Source organism: Phalacrocorax aristotelis, chromosome 3 (genome assembly GCF_949628215.1).
Source record: "Phalacrocorax aristotelis chromosome 3, bGulAri2.1, whole genome shotgun sequence".
In the NCBI taxonomy this organism is placed as follows: Eukaryota; Metazoa; Chordata; class Aves; order Suliformes; family Phalacrocoracidae; genus Phalacrocorax; species Phalacrocorax aristotelis.
In genome coordinates, this window is record NC_134278.1 from 40,201,178 (window position 1) to 40,221,815 (window position 20,638).

Sequence of the window (20,638 nt, forward strand, 5' to 3'; positions counted from 1 at the left end):
CACCACTCAGGTCCTACCTGAATCAAGAATAACTCACACTTCAAAAATAACTAATAACACCCCACCCAGTTCTTTAGACAGTGTGGTGCTGTATGACCAAGTCTGCAATATTAGAAGCAGCAAGTGTTTGTTACACTCAGACCTTTTAAAATAGGCTTCCTAAAGAGATTCCCCAATCCCCCACTTCATTTTAGGAAATTAACCCCAATTAAACATGAAGCATTAAACTCGTGCCTGCTAGGCTTACTGTTTGTAGTTGCAGTGGTCTAACAGTCTGACAAACACATTGTTGTGGTGTTGATGCCAACAGACATCCATCGTAGATAATCCATCTCGGACAGCCAGCAGATCATAAGGCTGGAAGGGCATCATCCATTCCCTAGACTCAAGGCAGGGTCACCTACAGCCATGTCACTTCTGACAAATGTTTGTTCAATTTGTTCTTAAAGTCCTCCAGTGATGGAGATGCCTCGTCTTCCTCAGGCAGCCTATTTCCCTGCTTCATTTCCTTCAGCAACGCAAAGCTTTATTCACTATCTAACCTGAATCTCCCTCGCTGCAGTTGAGGTATGTTGCTTTTCATCCCATCTACCACAGACAAAGAGGGAAAAAAATGCACTGTTTTTTGCTGCAGCCCCTGAACACTTATCACCTGACAAATCTTCCTTCCTATCCTGCTTATGTCTTGCCCATAAACAGATTGCAGCTATTCAGACACTATGGTCGGAAAAGTTTCCCTCAAAATGTCATGTGTTTTTAAGGCTTCTGATCTGAAGACTGCTCCTTCGCTGCAACTGCTTCACAGACCCCCTGAGACCTCTCCTGCTCAGTTCAGCTGTGGAATAAGGCACTAATACTTACACTCCACCTCCTGCTGAGAGTGTTTGCTGACAGCAAATTTCAAATTTGCTTAATATTAATATTTGCTGAGTAAACCCTGGCTGCACAAAAATATATGGGAGCCAAATGAGCCAAAAAATTTTCGCTGTAGGCGCTCATTTGGTGCTCAGTGCAGGAAACCACACACTGCAAAAGAAGATATTTAACACTAGTCTTCACCGTCACCTCCTACCTGCACTCTTGCTGAGGGTCTGCCTTCTGGGATCCTCAGTGCTTTGTGTCTCCTGACCCATCAGCCTCACCCTTGAGGCACCACCAATCACCTCTTCTTCCTCAGTGTCCTCCTTTCTACCTCGGGCCCCAGCAGAGCCACTGCAGAGCCCAAATTAGCAAGCTCAGCACAGCTCAGCAGGGTAGATGCTGCTCTACCACCACGATGTATAGTGATGGCAGCCTTTGTGGTTAGTGACTGGTGCTGTAGGAAACACTCAGGTGGGATTCATTTCACCAAGTTTTGGCCACCCAGAAATGAGGCACCTGAGCTACTCGTGTAGTCATCTTTACTACGCAACATGGATGCGTCTCTCTCCACTGGTTATAGAGGTAGCCCTAGTACCTAGGCAATTTAACAAATTCTGCTCCTAGTGAAGAGAAATCGTTTCCATCATCAATGCCAAAGCCATTGGTTTTCACATGGTTTCCAACAAAACTTGAACAAGGACCAGAGTTTTAACAAAATATTACTATCTCATACCTAATAATAAAAAGGTCAAGGTCTGTATCAAAGCCTCACTGTACAGACAATTACCTTTCCTTAAGATGCTTGTTTCTCTTCAGATTTCAGTGCACAAGGAGCCTGAGACCCATAAGTTCTAAGTGAAAAAGACAGCAACTTCCCCTCAGGTCAACAGGAGTAGAAGAAACTAGCCTACATTCAATAAGCGGTTCAGAATGACACACTTTCTTTTTATTCCTCTTCAGCTGAGTGCCTATTACAAGAAGTACTTAGAAGTATGAAATGCCCCATACAGCGTACATTTAATATCAGAATACTCTTCACCAACTCTTATCTCAGGAGAGAAGTATTTCAGGAAGCACACCACTTAAACAAGCATGTGTTTACCAGAAAAAGAAATGACCTTTAGCAGCAAGAGAAATCTCTTGTGCATATCTCTGAGCTCCAGGCTTTACAGCCAATTACTTTTCATATGCCTCACATATATGCATGAAAAAAGTTGCTTTGCATTGAAGTACATAAGCCCCGTATATAAAATAACAATTTATCCTCAGGTGGCATTCTCAAATATCCCTGGCAGGCACTGACTAGGGAAGGAAAGCACAAACGATTCCCTGCTCAGCTGGCAGATGGGATTGCAATCCAGGTATCTAGCAGGTCTAGGACCAACTTGTACAACAGTGCCTGCCCTTCTCACTTGAGTCTGTCCCCCTCCTTGCTCCACATACACTGGGTAGCAGAGCCAGTCTGAGGTACGAGAAAGCATATCCACACACCTAGGACTGGATGAGATGTCTGTGTCTCTGCCCTGATGTCCCCCAAATGCTGTGTCATACCGTCTCTTTTACAAACAGACCACACTCTGCCTTAGTATAGTTTCCCTATTTCTTTGCCCACCTCAGAACAGGAGTTTCTTCCAAAATCCCACTGATCTGACGGTGAGAGCTGGTGGGACCTTGAAGCACAGTGCTCTTCAACCCGTGCACTGGGATGGGACTGCTCCTCAGCAGCCATCTGGTGGCATTATGGATCAGGGCTCACCTTTACATTATTAATTTCTGATCTATCAAAACATTGCTGAATGGACAAATGGAACAGTTTGTTATTCAATTTCTAGTTCTTACAGGGGCTCCGAGCACAGCAGTGCTTGCTTAAACAGCCTGGGCTATCAAGCCTCAGAGGGCATATGTCTACACAATGCCTCTGGGAAAGCTGGGGGACTGAGCTGCCCATGACACATCCTTCTTCTACCAAGAAATTTGGGACAGTTCCCCCAAATCAGCTCCCAGATGTTGGTAGTCAAGCACATGAAGACACCATTCTTCCAAAGCATCATACCCTTACCATTACACTGGGCAGCCACTTCTTCCTTCCAGCCCAGGTACAAATCAAGGCAACTGTAACGACTGCTGCATGATACCAGCACACCATGACTTCTACTGCATTGTGTTGACATACCCCAAGGACCTCTCTCCTACCTCTGTCCCAAGGGATGCTGAGATTCTGTCATGTATATACACGAAAATGGAAAAGACCTATGTTTGTCTCTCCCCATCCCTGAGTTGCAGAACTGACATGGGGAGAAAACTCAGGTCCATTTACCAGCAATTCAGAGGAAAGTTCCAGTTTTGTCACTTTACTGAGCCTTTCTGCAAATGTATAAATGAAATCACAGCACACATGGCAGCAAAGAGTCACAGCCTTCAGGTTCCCTCTCTTTGCAGAAAAGAAAGAATTTATCCCCCCATATGCCCGACATAAGCTTTGTCTTGTAGTGATCAACACTTAAATAAGCACAGACTTCAAAATACTCTGAGTCTAACCTGACTGACTACGATTTCTGTGTAAACAGCAATGTCCCACTTCTTCCTTCTGCACCCACCCCACTTCCCGCTGCAGAGACCAGCAGTAAATCCCCTCTCAATCCCCAGTGTATTGAGCTTTCTGAATGTAGTCATCAACCATGTTTGGGGCCTCAGACCATTCTGAAAAAGTAATTTGTTTTTTCTTTTGGCTATGAATCACATGAAGAGAAAAGCTCTAGTTTCCTTTCCAGATCATGGGGCAGGGAATGACATTTATTGCTTTTCAATACAGCACCCTCCCCATTTGCTTATTACTGGTAGCAGATTCAACCGTAACAAGCAATGGCACAGAATTAGTAAGGCATGCTAAGATTTCTTGAGTTGTCCTAAATGTGCTGTTTAATGAAAACATCCTGTGCATACCTCGGTGTGTATTTTAGCTCAATTCTATGATAATAACTACAGTATTTCAGCTGAAATACATAAATATGGACATGCCCATCCTTCTCACCTGAACTTACAATTTGGACATAGAATTTGAACTTCTCCTCATCTTTTAACTGTTATAAGATACCACTGTGACAATCAAAATCTCAACCTGCAGAAACCAGGCCCCTTATCTAAACTTCTTACCAGAGTTCACTGACTGATTTTAGGTAGTGAGTTCAGCTGGCACAGCTGTAGCTTCTACGTGTGCTCCCCACCTCTCTTCCCCAGGTTACCATTTCTGATGCAGGGATGGCTTAAGAGGCCAAATGTCTCCTCTTGAGCAGTTTACAGTTCAGTGATTTAACAACATATGTAACATAGCATTAATGCAACTTTTCCTCCTACATGGCTGCACAGTGCAGTGGCAGCTGCAACCACTGGGAATCTAAAAGGACATCAAAGACAGACTAGAACAACCATGTTTCCCAAAGTCTATTTTCAAATATTTGATTCCTCCCTTGGAGAAAAATTAGACAAAATAATCTATTTCAGGAGATTTTCAATACAAACCAGCAGTATGGCCATCAGCCACTCATGCTTTAGGCATCTTGAAATAGCAATCTTCCCAATTAACCTCAGTGTTAAATCACTGATGTTTATTTGTCAGATCTTAACAATTCCTTGAAAAGAGTTTCCATGAAACAAGTAGTAGAAACACTGTGAAAATGTGTTTCCAGAGTGGCATAGCCCCTAGAAAATCAAAGTCCAGGCTTTATCTGTGGATGTAGAACAACGGGAAAGCAAATGACTTCATGAAGTGTCACCCAAAGTTGCCATTCATCTGCATTGCAGTTGAGCATTAACAGGCAGCATTTGTTGGAGAAACTCTGCTGATGATTTCTAGTCAAGAGTATTGATGCACTCACTGTCCGGTAAGGCAGCAGGAAAATTTTCCTAGTTAAAAATTTAGCAGGCAGGCACAAAACAGTAACTTCTTATGCAAGTTCTCTCATCCATCCTTGATGGACTGAACTCTGCCAAACTCATCTTCTACAGGGAAGATGTTTCAGTCCTGGAATTCTCTTGACAAAGAAACTAAGTGAAAAATGGTGTGGCCGTCCTCTACAAGGGGAAAGACCCTTCCAGAGTGCAATCTGATTTGGCTTATTGTCCTGTGGGGTTGTTTAAGTTCAAATCCCCCTGGTCCTTGGGGTCTCCGATGCTGACTCCCTTTAGCCTACTGACATTTAAATCTTCTGTTTCCCAAGAGCATTCCCAAACCACCGGGGTAGAGCCTCAGCTCTGTACTGGCTGGAGTCAGACTTCTCTTTCCTGATGGTTTGAGATTACGTTGCATTCCAAGATTTTTATTTGCTATCCATCTGCTCCAGCCATGTACTCAGGTAATTCACTACAACAAGTCCTCAGGAGAACAACAGAGTTGCATTGCCTCAATGATGGAAAAAGTCAGTCCATAGAAGAGCAACAAAACCTCTTCAGCTGACTTCAGGTTGGGTTCACATGAACAGGACATAAATAAAACTCAAGTGCAACTGAAGGAAACTCAATGAATTCAGTAATCACTTCTGGGAACACAGGTGGGACAGGGCTGTGTGGCTCCCAGATGAGAGAGGATCTCCTCTACCCAGCACAGCTGCTGCCCCAAGCACCCCTTGGCTGCTGGCAGGGGGATGCTTGGCCTCTTCCCCTCAGTGATGACAGAAGCAGCTTGCCCCAGCTGCCTTCATACCTGCAAAGTTTTCTCCCTGACTTTTTTACCTAAATCTTCTTCATTGTACATTAAGCTGATTTTTTTCCCTGTCCCATCCCACTACCCTTTCTACTGATGTCTATGTAAGGATTTTCTGTCTGCTAGGGGACATTAAGCTCCCTCCAGTCCTCTCTTTCCTGGGCTAAACAAGCCCACATCCTCTGGCTTTCCTTCACAGCTCCTGTGTCCTGCACCCCTGATGAGACACAGTCTGCCCACAAACGCCACAGAGCCAAGCAAATGCCTTTTTCTCTTATAGACTCCTGTCCAGCTAATTCAGTACAAGGTGTCATTTGGCCTTTTTTTTTTTTTTTTTTTTTGAGTTAGCAACACCAGTTTTACTCTGTGCAGCTTGTGGCAAGAGAGTTCAATTCTGTTGCTGCACTGCTTTTATATAGGTAATTATTTTTAAATATGTGCTTTGCAATAGACTTCCTCAGTGTTGCACTTTCCCTTGCCTTTGTTCTTACTTCATTTCCTTCTTTGTTCTTACTTCATTTCCTTGATTTTGGAACATTTGCCCAATTTATCAAAATCAGTGTGAATTCTTCTCCTCCAAAGTACATAAAACCACTGATCATTTAATGTCATCTGCAAACTTTGCAAATATCCCATGTAGTTTGTCATCCAAGTCATCAATAAAAATAATGATTAGAGCTGCCCTCAGGTCTTGTCCCACAGGACTGCATTTGCAAAGTCCTCCTTCTTTGACAGTGAATCCTTGAAAATTATTTATAAGCACAGTTTTTCAGCTAGTTGTGCACTCATCTAGGAATGAAAATTTTCTCTAGACCCAGACATAATTTGAAAATAATATATCCAATAGCTGTACCAGAAGTTTGTCTTAAATGCAAGGTAAATTACATATCTCGCTTCCCCTTATCAAGTAGGCCATTATCCTGTCAAAGAATGAAACTTATTTTCTTGGACACAATTTATTTTCAACAAATCTATTCTATTTCTTTTTACTTGAGGAGGTGTATACAGATTGATTGCTTAAAAGAGTGTCCTACATCTTCTCAGGTGTCAAGAGTTAGTCTGGCTGAGCCTGTAGAAGGTTTTTCTTTTTTAGGATTGATATTATTCAAGCCCTATTTGCACTTTTCTAAATGCAGGCACATTAAGCCTCCCCACACTCCTTTAATTCTCTGTGATAGCTGCTAATTACACAGAGGTGGCTTTGACTAGTTCTCTCCATACTTGTTTAATCAGATGCGGTCAGCCTGAAGACATCAAACATATGTTCTTTAACCTGTTCTTTGAATTATTTTTAGTCTATTCTTTAATCACTCCTTCCCCTTTCTGGCCTTGTTGTGGAGAGGAGAGGAGAAAGCGGAAAAGAAGCAGGGCTGTCCTCCCCTCATGAACCTGTAACTTCTTGCGTTTGATTAGTTTCGATGGCATCTGCTGGCAGACATGGGATATGCCGCTGTGAAGTAGAAAGGTTCCAGCAGACAGACAGAAACCATCAGCAGGAACATCTGCACCCTCATGATAGAAAACTGACAGACTGTAAGGACAGGTCCTGGTGAAAATGGGGATGTTTAATGAAGAAATTATCTCTACCCAGCATCCAAACTTGTTCTTGTGCTGCTAGAAACAATACTTTAACTACACTTTGTGCAAATAGAGAGGAACACATCAAACAGTGCAACACGATCCAGACTCAGAAATGCTAGGAGAGGCTCCAGGCAGAAGTTCTGTCGCAAGGCAGAAAACATGCCTCTGTGGCACTAGGACACCACGGGTCTTAACGTGGCTGCACAATGTACCCATCAGCTTCTTCAGACATGAGAGCCACGGCCTCTGACTGTGCAGGACTGACAGAAAAGTGGGTGTACAGCACAAACTGGGGCAAGCTTTGCTGGGACCAGAGATCTGTGCTGCCTGCTGGTGTCACCGCCGTGCTGAGCACCAGCAGGATACATGGCAATGACTGCAGGGTACCATGCAGGCAGACACAAACAGACACACCCAGGCAAACAGAACCTATGCCCCTCTGCTGTCAGGATTAACTCAGTGTAGAAGTCACATTCCCCCTCTGCTTCTTGAATCAGCTCCCTCTATCTCCCTACCAGGAATTAGTGGCTAACACCAAAAATGGAGGGAGGCGCTGAACCTCCTGGGCAACTGAAGAGGACAGTCAGAAGCTGGGAGCAGAGGCAGATGCTGGAAGGACCAGGCACCCTGGACCGCAGGCAGCCCTGCCTGCCTCTGCCTGTCTCTCTCCACATAGGTGCCTTCCTCCAAGAGGTAGGGGTACAAGTAAGGCAGACAAACTCGAAAATATGGTACTGCTAAAGGCTGTAAAACCATCAGGCAAATAAATTTATTGTCTATTGCTGCCAATAAATTCATTACTTTTATGCTAGGCTCTTAATTTTTGAGTCTTCATCTGTGTTTATTTTTCAGCACTTGGAGAACTGTTACAAATCCTGGTTTCTAAGAGCACTTCGTTCTTTGAGAGATGCAGCAGATAAGAGAGAGATGTGATTTGCCTCATCCAGAGAAGCATATGCAGGATCTTCATGAAAAGGGCATTGGGAACATGTCCATCAAAGTGAAGGGTAAAGAAAAATAACACCAACAGAACTGAGTGATACCTCTTTCCTGGGATTAGTGTTCAGAGATGGGCAGACTTGGAGTGTTAATCCCAAAATGTATGCCACTGTTGCTGCAATTAGCTTCCCTGAAAATTATGCCTGGGGAGATCAGTGGCATTGCTGAACCTATAGTCCACATCTCATAGCAGTCCTCCCAAACATGCAGTTGTTTAAATGCTCATGATGAAATGAAAACAGGAGTAGGTACCACAACAGCTAAGGACTGAGTAGCCATTAATGCCAATGCCAAACATAACCATATACACTGCCTGGGATTCAGGATTTATTTGAGTACTATATTCTGCTCAGGACTTGTGCACAAAAGGTACACTCAGCCATCTAACACCACAAGTCCTTGCTTCCTGCTCCTGGGGCCAGCTGGCATGGTCTGTCCTTCTCCAAACTTGTCCTCCAAAACTGAGGACATACTGGAATAATCACTGGTGTTCACTCTTGAACCAGGTCTGGGATTTGTGCAGGATGGCATAAACCAACACAGTGTCATGGAGCATGCTAACAGGTCACCAGCATGAATGACCAGGTCTGATAGTAGCCAGGAAGAAGAGAACTGTTTGGTAGAGACAGCATGAGTATCTGTTCATTTCTGCGCTCTAAATCTTTGCAAGGCAATTGGTGAGGAAGGGTCCACATAGGAGCCTGAGGCTTCAGGACAAGGGCTGACCCTTGTTGTCAAATTGGTGGTCTAGCACAGGGCAGCGTAAGTGGTCCCACCTCAGGGTCTGAGAGGCAAATCGTGCTGGAGGGCAAGAAAGCATAGTTTGACATGCATCTCACTGAAAAGAAGAGGTGACTGGGCACAAAGTATTTTAAATAGGAAAATTTGCCCCAGATGACATGAGTTTTAAAAGACTGAAAAACAAAGTTTTGCAGAGATATAAAAAAGATGGTGTTCTTTGTAAGAAGAAATAACAAAATAAGATTTTTATTTTAATTGTCTCTGTTTTCTGGCCATTTACCTCTGCTTGTTCTATATTGCCATCATAGATGGTAGGGATGGGGAAAAGCAGAAACTGGGTGAGGACAGAAAACAGTGAAAACCTGACTTTTTAAATTGTAGTTTAAGAACAGAGCAACAATAACCGTGTGAAGAACTGTGCTTATTCTGGACGATGGTTGCTTAGCTTTTTTTATCAAAACCAAACTTTTCAAAAAACTATGTATTTTTAACTTCCAAACAAATCTTCTATTAATTAGACAGGTTGAACTGACAGAGTTTGCTGTTACCTGCAGCCTCTGTTTTTGTAATTGCATAGAATTAAATCCTTATTAAATCCACATCATAGGAAAGTCAGGAAGTACTTTTACTTAAGTGACAACATGCTCTCAACAAGGCATATTTTGCAATCTCTGCTTGTCGGGTTTCTGAAATACCCAGTCATTCCAAATGCTTGCATGGAAAATGGTTAACAAATGAGTCTCCCTCCACATGAGCTCACATTTTACCTCTCCCGATCTAGCAAATGCCAAGGGAAAATTCTGCCAAAAAAAAATCATGAAGATTAAAAAATCAGCCCTTGCAGTTGTCTAAAACTTAAAGTTGTTTAAAGCTTGAGCTTTAAAGCTAGATGAATTCAAATTATAAATAGGGTACGTTTCTATCTCACATTTTAAAAAACTGTGAAACACCAGATGGCTTTTCTGTTGCTGTGACCTGCCATATAATATATATTTTTATGATTTCTGATTCCATTACAAATAGGGCACAAGAATGATATTCCGTTAATGTAAAAATAATTTTACATGTGAACTTGCTGTGGCTGGAGGCAATTTATCAGCAGGTTGGGAGATGCCCTGCCTTTCCACCACTGGATGGCATTCAAGGGCCATAAATACTCACACCAGGAACTGCAGCAAAAGAAAATGCCTCTTGGAAAATTAAAATACAAAGCATCCAAAGCCTTTGGATTCTTGGTAATACTTCGTAATATAGTAATGTTTTCAAAGTTCCAAGGAAATAAATTGGGAAAAATGAAAAATAATTTTTGAGCAGAAAGGAGCTTTCCTCTGAGATGCAACTGAACATGCATGTAGGATATGGGACAGGAGATCTGAAAGCAGTATTTCAATTAGAAGAATCCAACAGTCATACCCAGCCTCCATCAGCATTAATACAGCTTGGCAGGGGACAACTCAATGGAACTTTTGTTTTTCCTTCCAGATATGGACCCAACAGGGAGAGAAAAGGTGAGATGTAGTAACTTGACCTTGGGTTTACACAGACATGACACCCTGGTTGTGTGACACCTCCACACACAAAAAGCTCATTAAAGCAGTTCTGCTTTTGTCTTCCTTCTTTAAAGCTCAGACCCGTCCTACTGCCAGGCAGCATCATTAAAAGCCACCTGATCTCACAGCTGAGCCAGCTGTGAGCAGGAGGCCGGGCTGGAGACCTCCTGGGGTCCTTTCTCACCTGAACTACCCTGCGCTTTCACAGCCTCATTAAGAATATACAGATTAAGGGTTTTTTACAGATAAGAAGAGCACCCCACAGCTGCAATGGTATTTGTGGGGGTGTAGCTGTAAAGGTCTGGGAGTTTGAGTAGGGTCAGGTTTGCAGAGAGGCAACTGCTTTTACAATACCAGCTGATACACCCGTGAAAGAGGGGTGAGCTCTGGAACAGATGAGCATCTCCTCAGGTCTGAAAGAACACAGCAAGCTTCAGGCTGGCAATATTTGCTGGGTTTTGCCAATTAAAGGACTTGAAAGAAAAGGATAGTTTGTACCTCTGTGGTACAAAAAGAGGTTTGGGAGAGGAGAGGTGACAGAGCCACAGCCTCTGCAGTGTAAAGATGGGGTAGAGCAGCAAAAGACTCACCAGGAAAAGATGCAGTATTCTAGAAAATCAGTGTCCTGCCAGGTCTGTAATTTTTGCTACAGAGCCTAGCTATGACTTTTAGCTCCCTGTTTAACTATTGTAAGTCTGCCTTGGGAAACCACTGTTCCTGCCACTTGCTGAGAGTATGATTGGTGGTGGTGGTCTGGTCTCACTCACCCAAAGGTGTTTGGTGAGCTGCATTTCTCAGGCTGTACTGCCTGGGGTACTTGTCATGCTGTTTCTAGAGATGGGCTCAGGACTCAGTTTAGTTCCATTTGGGGTATGATGGCTACAGGATATATTTGCTTCTGGAGAGGATTTTGCCATGGCTCAGGGGTTAGATGCCTGAGGGTAGAAGGGAGGATCTGAGAATAACCTAAGTTATATGTGATCTTCTCCAGTTACTATAGATGGCATTTTGCAACAAAGAAGTGTACAGTCGATGGTGCTTCATCCTCCTACTGTAGTAATGTGTATGTGGTGTTCAGGTAGTTCATTTTATACATATATATATATATACATGTTCGTGTCCCTGGAGATGTGTCATTTGTTCAGAGATCCCCAGCGGCTCGTGGGTTGCTCTCCTCACAACAGGCTGGTAGTATCTTAAAACACAGCTACACACAGCTTTTAAGGGTGTTTGGCTGCTGGTTTTCTGGAGAGTATTATGTTGGTCTCTGGGTCTGATATATAACTTGTAATTATCTCTCTGGTATAGGTTATAAGGCCTAGAAAGAAGATGATAGAGTTAAAACAGTCCTGCACGTACAACCTTGTTCCCCCAGGCTGTGCGCTGTTCATATCAGGACTTCAGGGCAGGGAGAGACTATCAGGGAGCAATCTCTGGTCTTCTTGTACACCATCTGCTCAGAGGACTCCTTATCAGATAGAGATCTTGTCCAAACCCTGTTCCCTGTAAGGCCCATTTTTATATTACCTGAAGAAGTGGAAGTCAGTACTGTGGTTTCCAGTCTTAAACTACTATCTATCTACCATGGGCAAGATTTTCTGTCCAGCACATTGAAATGAGGTTTTAAAATAACGAAAGCAGAAAAACACACTTTTTTTTTTTTTCCTGGAAGAAAACAGTAACAATTTTACCTGACACTTTATACTACAGTGTAATATAAAACAGAAGAAATAGGAAACATTAAGGGCAGATTTTTAATTATAAGTCTCAAAGCAGTGACTGCAAATTGGGTTTTAAAAACTACAAAGCACAGTTCAAATATATGATCGTTTCTCAACAGAGATTATGTATACCACAAAGGCATTATGTTTTAATACATTCCTCACTTAAGATTTCCAGCATTATCTTTGCTCCTTAGCTACTCTCTAGTCACATGCTCAAAAGTAAAAAAATTGTCAGTACCTGCACTACGCTCATGGCCACATGGACACCTAGAATCCCATCAGCTAATAAGAAATGTCATTCCACAGTCATCAGCTTCTGCCTGTAGAGCCCTAACGTCTAGTTCAACAATCTGGAACTACAACTTCTTCCTGAGCCAGTCTACAATGCAACCACCGGACTGATCCAGAGCATAACCACCGGACTGATCCGTAACAACACCGCCCTTTCTCTCTTCCCAAGCACTTCACAGGAATCTACTGCATCCATGACAACAACAAAAAGCCAAAAGGCTGATGTTGCCCAAGAATGGGGAAACGGCAGAGTTCAGAAAGGCTAGTTGTTATAGTAAATAGCTTTACACTGCCTCCATGGGCTGCTTTGTCAGTCCAAGCACTCTGCTGTTTTCTAGCCTCCCCACTGCCTGACAACACATCTAGAGCAAGATCGTATTTTCTCTTCTACTTGGGACAGAAAATATTCAGTAATACTAAGAAACTAGAAAGGATCCTTCTTAGGAATCCTGTCTCACTAGGAACCCCTGTCTAACAGCCCCCAGCAACGGTTAATACCTCACACGTAAGGAAAACTAAAGAAATAAAAATAAAGAAAACCTCTCAAACAAGTATTTGATCTGACCAAAACACAATGAAGAAAAACATTGTTCCTAATGCCTGTAGGGCCAGTTTACTTCTTAAAGCCTGGATTTGTTGATGCTTGCCCTTATCTTTGCATTCTTAGCTGCAACTGTTAATAATGGCCATGCAATTATGCATCTCTTTTAAACGTTAAATTAGAGCTGTTTCAGACTCTTACCTCCAGCCCTGTGCTTGGAGGCCTCATCAGCTGGAACTCCTTGCCCCAGGCTCCCAGGCAACTGCTCGTCCCTTATTTCTTTTCAAGATTACATGGTTCAATGTTTAGTGCTTTAATTTCTTTGGTGACTTTTCAGAATTGCTTTGCTGTTGTATCCTCCTCTGGGAGCATATTTGCATGAAAGGAACATTATGAACTGCTTAGTATAAAGACATAAAACAAGTGAAATGACAAACACATGTAAAAACATAGCTATTCCAAATCAAGCTAACTCAAAAACTTGCAGGGGAAAAAAATAATTCTCCCTTCATGCCCTCATCTGGCCTTACCTTACTTGGCAAATTAAAGGGTGTACGCTCATGTTAAAGAGTGAGAGCAAGGAAGAACATCCTTTATCCCTGTCTACTGAGGATGAGAACTGATGGACCTCTGCGGTCACTCGAGTATCACTATGGAGAAGATGGGCAGAGGAAGATGAAGGGGGGGAAAAAGGAAAGAAAAAAAAGGCAAGAAAAAGAGCATGTAGGCCTGTCGTGGTTCAGACCCAGTCAGCAACTAAACACCACGCAGCCACTCGCTCACTCCCCCCACCCCTGTGGGATGGGGGAGAGAATCGGAAGAGCAAAAGCAAAAAAAAAAATCTTGTGGGTCGAGATAAGAGCAGTTTAATAATTAAAATAAAATAGTAATTATAATAATGGTTATGATAATAACAATAATGATCATATAATAAAAAGGAAAAGGGAAAAAGGGGAAAAAACAGAAACACAAATGGTACAACTGCTCACCACCCACCAACCAACGCTGCCAGTCGCTGAGCTGTGATTCCTGTCTCCCTCCCCCAGCCAGCCCCTCCCAGGTAACATACTGGGCATGATGTCACATGATACGGAATATCCCTTTGGCCAGTTTGAATCTGCTCTTAGCTGTGCCCCCCTCCCCTCCCGGCTTCTTGTGCACCTGGCAGAGCATGAGAAGCTGGAAAAGTCCTTGACTAGTATAAACACTACCCAACAACTAAAACATCGCTGTGTTACCAACATTGTTTTCATACTAAGTCCAAAGCACAGCACTGTGCCAGCTGCAGTGAAGAAAATTAACTCTATCCCAGCTGAAACCATGACAAGGCTCTTTCTCTTTAAACAGTGGTTAGCGTAGCTGTGACCATGTGGTAAAAGTTATTGTGTTGATATAGGCTAGCAGTAACTTACTATAATCATTTCTGGAAGAGGGAAAAACAGGGATAGGAGCTGTGGTCAGGGTGGTGGTTTTATTTCTGGATGGATTCTTCTCCAGGCTCTCTCCATGTGGAGGTGTAAGAAGTGGTGATGCAGCCAAGAAACTCAAGCCTTGCTTTCTTTGAGCCTAACTATAGCTAGGCTTGTTCCAAAAGAAAGTATCCTTATGAAATTTTCAAGAAATGAAAACTGACTCAGCTGTGAGGACACCTGAATCCAAACCCAGCGGCAGGGTAAAGGCAGTCTTAGCAGCCACTGGGCCAGATTCACAGATTGCACTAAACTGTTTCAGCCGGCCAAATCTTATGCTGATGGTGAAGGGCCCCAGAAAGACCACACAAAACTAAGAGGCAAGCAGGTGTCAGATAAGCTTCAGAGTAGATAAATGTAAGTTAACGCATCTAGGAAAAAATAAGCCAAGCCACACCTATATGCTGCTGAATACAGAACTGACAGTGGCACGTCAGAAAAAAAAGATCTTAAGAGTCATCACTGACAATTCTCTGGTCATCAGTAAAACCCAAAGCAGTATCATGAAAAAGGGTACCGAGAACAAGACAGGTGGCCTCATTTTGCTGCTACATATAACTTTGGTGTAACCACACTGAATACAGTTCACGGACTGCTCTCTGAATCTCAGGGAAGATGCAGTAGAGTTAAAGCAGATACAGAGAAAACCAACCAAAATGATCAAGCAGCTGCCTAACAAGGGAGAACCTGAAAATGCTGGGTTCTTTGTGACAGAGAGGAAAACACTAAGAAGAACAGTTGAGCATTACAAGATAATGAAGGCAATATCTAGGAGAGTAGTTTAAAACAGATTAAAGTAAGTATTTTTTATATTCCTCTAACTTATTGTGACAGGAGGTTATAGAGGCAGGTAATATCAGCAGGTTCAAACCAGACTGGATAAATTAACAGAAAATAAGTGCATGGGTAGATACAAAAAGGACAAGGCAAAGCACCCTCTAATACTGCCCAATAAACAAATGTGGGTACTTGGGGTGGTACAAGGGGAACCAACTGCAAGAAGTGGCCAGACTCATGTGCTCCCCTAAACAGCATCTGATATTGCCAGAGTAAGAAACAGAGTACTTGGGCTAGAAGGATCATTGCTTTGACCAGAAAGGCATTTCTTATGCTTTTAGAACAACCTAATTATGTAAAGAGACAGATGTTTTCAAAGCAAACGATCAACTAAATAAAAAACAAATTCACAAGATATTACTTTGAGCTGAAATCCTCTCCCAAAGTCAATTTGCTGGCTTTTTTGTTTCCCTCAACCAAAAGAATACTGGTTTATCTCATATCTCAACAACCTGAATGGTTTGGCAGGACAGTAACTGTTAGATTTACTGCTTACACATGTGCATACAATAAGATGGCATCTTATTGCATCCTGATCACAGACCAAGTGCTGAGACATGGGAAACTGTGGAGCAACAGGGAAACCCCTTAAGTGAGGAAATCCTCCAGACACTAATGAAGTGATTAACTGTTAGTTTTATTCCATCACCAAATGTGTTTCCATGCTTCCTGACGTCACCTTCAAATCTCTTTTTTCCATGGCAATCCTCTTTGACACAGCCAAACAGCTTTCCCTCCACCGCAAGAGGCTCCTGCTATACATTAATATACTGAGGTGACTTCCAAATTATTAAGGAGCTTTCACCCAGCTGTAAAGGGGGAGACATATAGCCTGCACCATGCCAACAAAAGTCCTGGGATAACCTTCTCTTTCCCCCTCACCACTGTTTAAAATCATTGTTTAGGCAGGGTGACAGGGAAAGAAAAGGAAGGCTACTGCTCACTTGGAGCTTCTCAGGCTTGCTACGAGTAAGAAGTCTGGTCTGAAATTTCAGTTTGTTAAAATCCCCACAGCTTGAGAGCCTTAGCCTTCTGCTAAGACACCCATCCTGTACTCACCAGCTGTGGACTGGAAATCACAATACCTCTGAATCATAAGAAGGATTTTTAGCCTGGCATCTTGCAACAGTGAGGCACTCAAGCTGCCTGTCTATCCACACAGCTGTCTAGCAGTCACTCCTCAGCAGCTGTTTAATCCTTTGCTTGGTTTTGAGCATTTTCAGGTGATGGGTAATGACCTCAGGCCTTGGAAGGTCTTGTCAGTTTGGGGAAAATCAACACCTGCTAATTACAAAATATAAAAATTGGGGTCTGACTGAAAAGAAGTTGGTAGCAGCCTATTCCCAGCTCTAAGAAAACATGCTGGATGGGCAGTGGTATAGCCCTGGCACTGGCTGACAGCTCTGCACCAGCCTGGGAGGGCATCTCATGGGGCTGCCCCAGGAGGAGGGAGAGGGATTTGCTGAGGACAAGACAAAACGGGGCTTTGGCGAGGCAGGGCACAAACTGTCAGGAAATCAAGCTTCATTAGTCCCTCTGCTCACAGAATGAATTTGTTGTTAGGGCTATGGTGATGTAGGTTTATATAGGTCACTGTGACAGTAAAAACATACCATTTTTATCTTCAGCTTGCTTGAAATGCACAGTATCAGCCTGACTGATTTACTACTACTTATAAACCACACTGTCAAGGACTTAATTTTATCTCCATGCACAAATACCCTGTTCCTAAAATACAGAAGATACACGTTGGCTATCACTGTAAACAAGAGATTAGTCTCTCTTCTGATTTTGTGACATTGTCTCTCTGTGCCCTCTCAAATATATATTACTCATTTAGCTCCTATCTATCTCAGCCATTTTCTAATGTAAGGAAATTATAATGTACTTTTTTTTCTGTTTTCCATTCCTACTGGAAATCTGGTATTTAATCCCTACAGATATAAATCTAGATTGCCTTCCAGCATATATTTCCATTCATATCCCATTTATTCTCTATTATGGTCAATTGTATTAGCTTTCTAACAACATGTAGCATTGTTTTTCCTAGCTCTGTGTATAGACTCACCGACCTACTACCACCACTCTTCTGACTACAGCCTTGATTTTTACACTCACCTTCAAAAAAAACAATTAAATTCTGACCTGATTCTAACAGTTACAAGGTCAAAAAGTGTATTTGGATAATATATGTTAAGGATGTAAAGGCTGGCTGCTGAATCCCACGGACTCCAGGATGCAGGGATCCCTCCTTGCTGACTGCTGCAGCCCAGCTGAGGACACACAGGGACTCAGGAGGTCTCTCCATCCCAGGCTGATGGACACAATTCCTATCCTTGTGTGCAAGTTTAGGAGCAGTGAAGCTGAGTGTCTGTCCCAGACAGGCAAGCACACACATGTACACACAGGGGGCACCAAGGCACTAGACACACAGACTACCTGACAGACCACTGCCTTTAGCTGTACTCACATAAAAACCAAGAACACTCAAAGATAAGTAAGCCTAGTCCTGTTCCTCTTCTCTGGCTGATCAGGATTGAAGTCCTCTATGACAACATATGTGCCCTCACTTTCTAGATTCAAAACCACACTCACATTCACAGATCACTGAACACCAGCCCAGCCTGTAATACCCATGCCCAGGCTCCCTTACCTGGTAAGCATGTCTCCTTCTACTTGCCAGCCACTCCAGCTTGAAGTTTGCTAGTAAGAACAGGTGTGCGCTACATACTTGTCTCACAAGTGCCCCCACAATCACAGATCACTTGAATATTAAAGCAGCTTCTCAGTCCACCCATGCCCAGACCCTGGGTCCCCTTACCCAGCACAGGCTCTGACCTTGAGTCCTTCAAGATGCAGGCTGCCTCCTGCTCACCAGCTAAGTCCAGTTTGAATTTTGCTAGCAAATTACACATGCACGTGCACACAGGATGTTTCACTGGGGGAAAAGAAACACACTTCGGTATTTGTAGGTGCTGCTACAGGCACTGCTATTTATACGTTTCCCATATAAACATAAACCCTCATCCCTATGGTTGCTACCACCCACACCTCTCTTGCATATTGGTCTCTCTAATTGCTGGCACCAAGACCTATGGGTTCGTTCTCCAGTTGTTAGCACTTAGACCTTGCAGCACTTCCACATAGGATAGCAAGTGAGATTACACAGAGAAAAAAAAAAAGTTCAGTAAAGGATTTAATAAGAAGATAGGGCAGACTGAGTCGTCAAGCAGAGGGCTCAGTCAGACAAGCATATTGACTGGCAGCGTGCACACACAACTGGCCCCTTTAATACCCCTCTCCCCTGTTTTCCCACACTTCATCCTCCCCAGTCCACCCTGATCCCCACCACCACCTCTCTCCACCTTTGACCCTTCCTCTAAACAACCTATAATAAGTTTTGCACAGTCCCACGAGCCCTTTCTGATGTCCTATACCCTGAGTTCTGCACAGTCCCCCATGCCTCCCTCACACACCCCATGGCACTGAGGGCAGCCTTGCTCCCCCTTCCCGTCAGTTAGCGAGCTCAGCCTGCCTGAGGGCCATCCCTAACGGCCCATCAGTTCAGCGGCTGAAGAGGTCTGGTCTTTCTTATTCTCTCCCTCATCCCCTGCTGCTAGGTTTGTGTATCTGCGTGTTTATTTTATCACTTTCCTTGATATGTGTTATTTCTTCTAAACCCAACAGTTTGAGCCAGATAATGAGGCAGATGCTCCCGCATTCCACATACCCTCACAATACACATTATGCAAGCTCTTGGTGCCTGAGGTCGCCTTAGGGGGGAGAGGGATCCATGAGTTGAGAAGTTCATCACTCAATGGCTTTGTACAAGACAGAGGGAAAATCGAGAAGGAGACCAGGCATCCTAGAATGGCACAGGGCTACAACATCCTATGTCTTCTTTCAAGCATGGGTTTCTCTCTAACTGGTTACTGGGTTTCAATATTTCCATGGTTTTACAATGCAAAATATGGAAGCTGATTCAGGAGATGCAAACAGAAGTTTAGCATGTCACCAACCTGCTGTTGGGGACAGTACAGGCATAGATAGATAAGCAAGTGCTTGATATTGCCAGAGGAGCTCACTTGAGTAAGAGGTCACCCAAGAAGTTTGGCAAGACGAAAAGGCACATCTCCTCTGCAAGTGATCTTCAGATAATGTGTTTCCCTGCTCTCCCTTTCAGTCTTGTCGAAGTTATATGCAAATGCAATACTATTACCAAAGGCAATCATCTTGCAGCTTCACATCACTCCTCTCTTGTTGCCCAGAAATCCCAGGCAGAACCTGGCTCTCCTGCAAAAGTACTCGCATCAATCAGGTTTAATAAAATTGTACAACAACTTGGAATTGTGAGTCAGCTATAGCGGCTGCTTGACGTGTATTCCCGTAGTGTCTTCAGTGATGATCCAGAATGAGAAATTAGACATCTCATTGTGTAAAGCTGAGCTGCTGACATTACCTAAAGACCATGCTAACTGGACTACCTCCCCTTTGACCAAAAGTAATGTCGAAGCAAATGAGATATAGATAAAACATTAGGGAAAAACTTTCCAGAAGACTGAAATAGCATAGTAAGCATAGTAAAGTGACAAGATCAGTCTCCTTGGAAGATTCTGGAGGTTTTTTTCAAGAGCAAGTCAGGTAAAACATCCCCCAGGAATGGCAAGGTGCAGCTGATTCTGCACTAGGACATGGGACTAGACCAGCCCAATGGTTCCCAGGGGGGAGAGACTGAATCAGGCAGTTAAGGCATGGGGATCAGGCTAATAAGGTTTACTGGACATACGCTGAATTATGCCTCTCTAAGAACCACATCTTCCCTATCTACAAGAAGTCTTTTCTTCTCCACAAAGCCCCATGATTGTATTCTTAGAAAATAGCACTGAATTTGCACTCCAATAGACAAAAGAGTGGATGAATAGCGGATTTAAACCATCATTAGATACTGCAGGTCTTGGGCTGCTCAAGTGCCCCATCACAGCTTAGCCCTAGAGGCCTGTCTAAACTACTTGAGTAAATTTGTCACTGACAAAGACGTCAGCCATGGCCATGCCCCAGGACAGACCAGCCACCCTCACAGCCTGATGACAGGCAACCTTCCCTGTCCCTATTAGAAGCTCCTACTGGTGCTTTCACAGCATCTGCTGCAGGGAAATGCCCAAAAATATATCTGAGGCTTTTTGAGACACCACATTCAAGGCTGATAATCTCATCACAGATATTAGGGTGAAAAGCAGGGGAACTCCTTAACTTCAGTTCCCACAAGTGGGCTCCAGACCTGCAAACAGTTCCTCCAGAGACCCTGATCTGACCCACTACAACTGAAAAAGTGCTACATCTAAAAT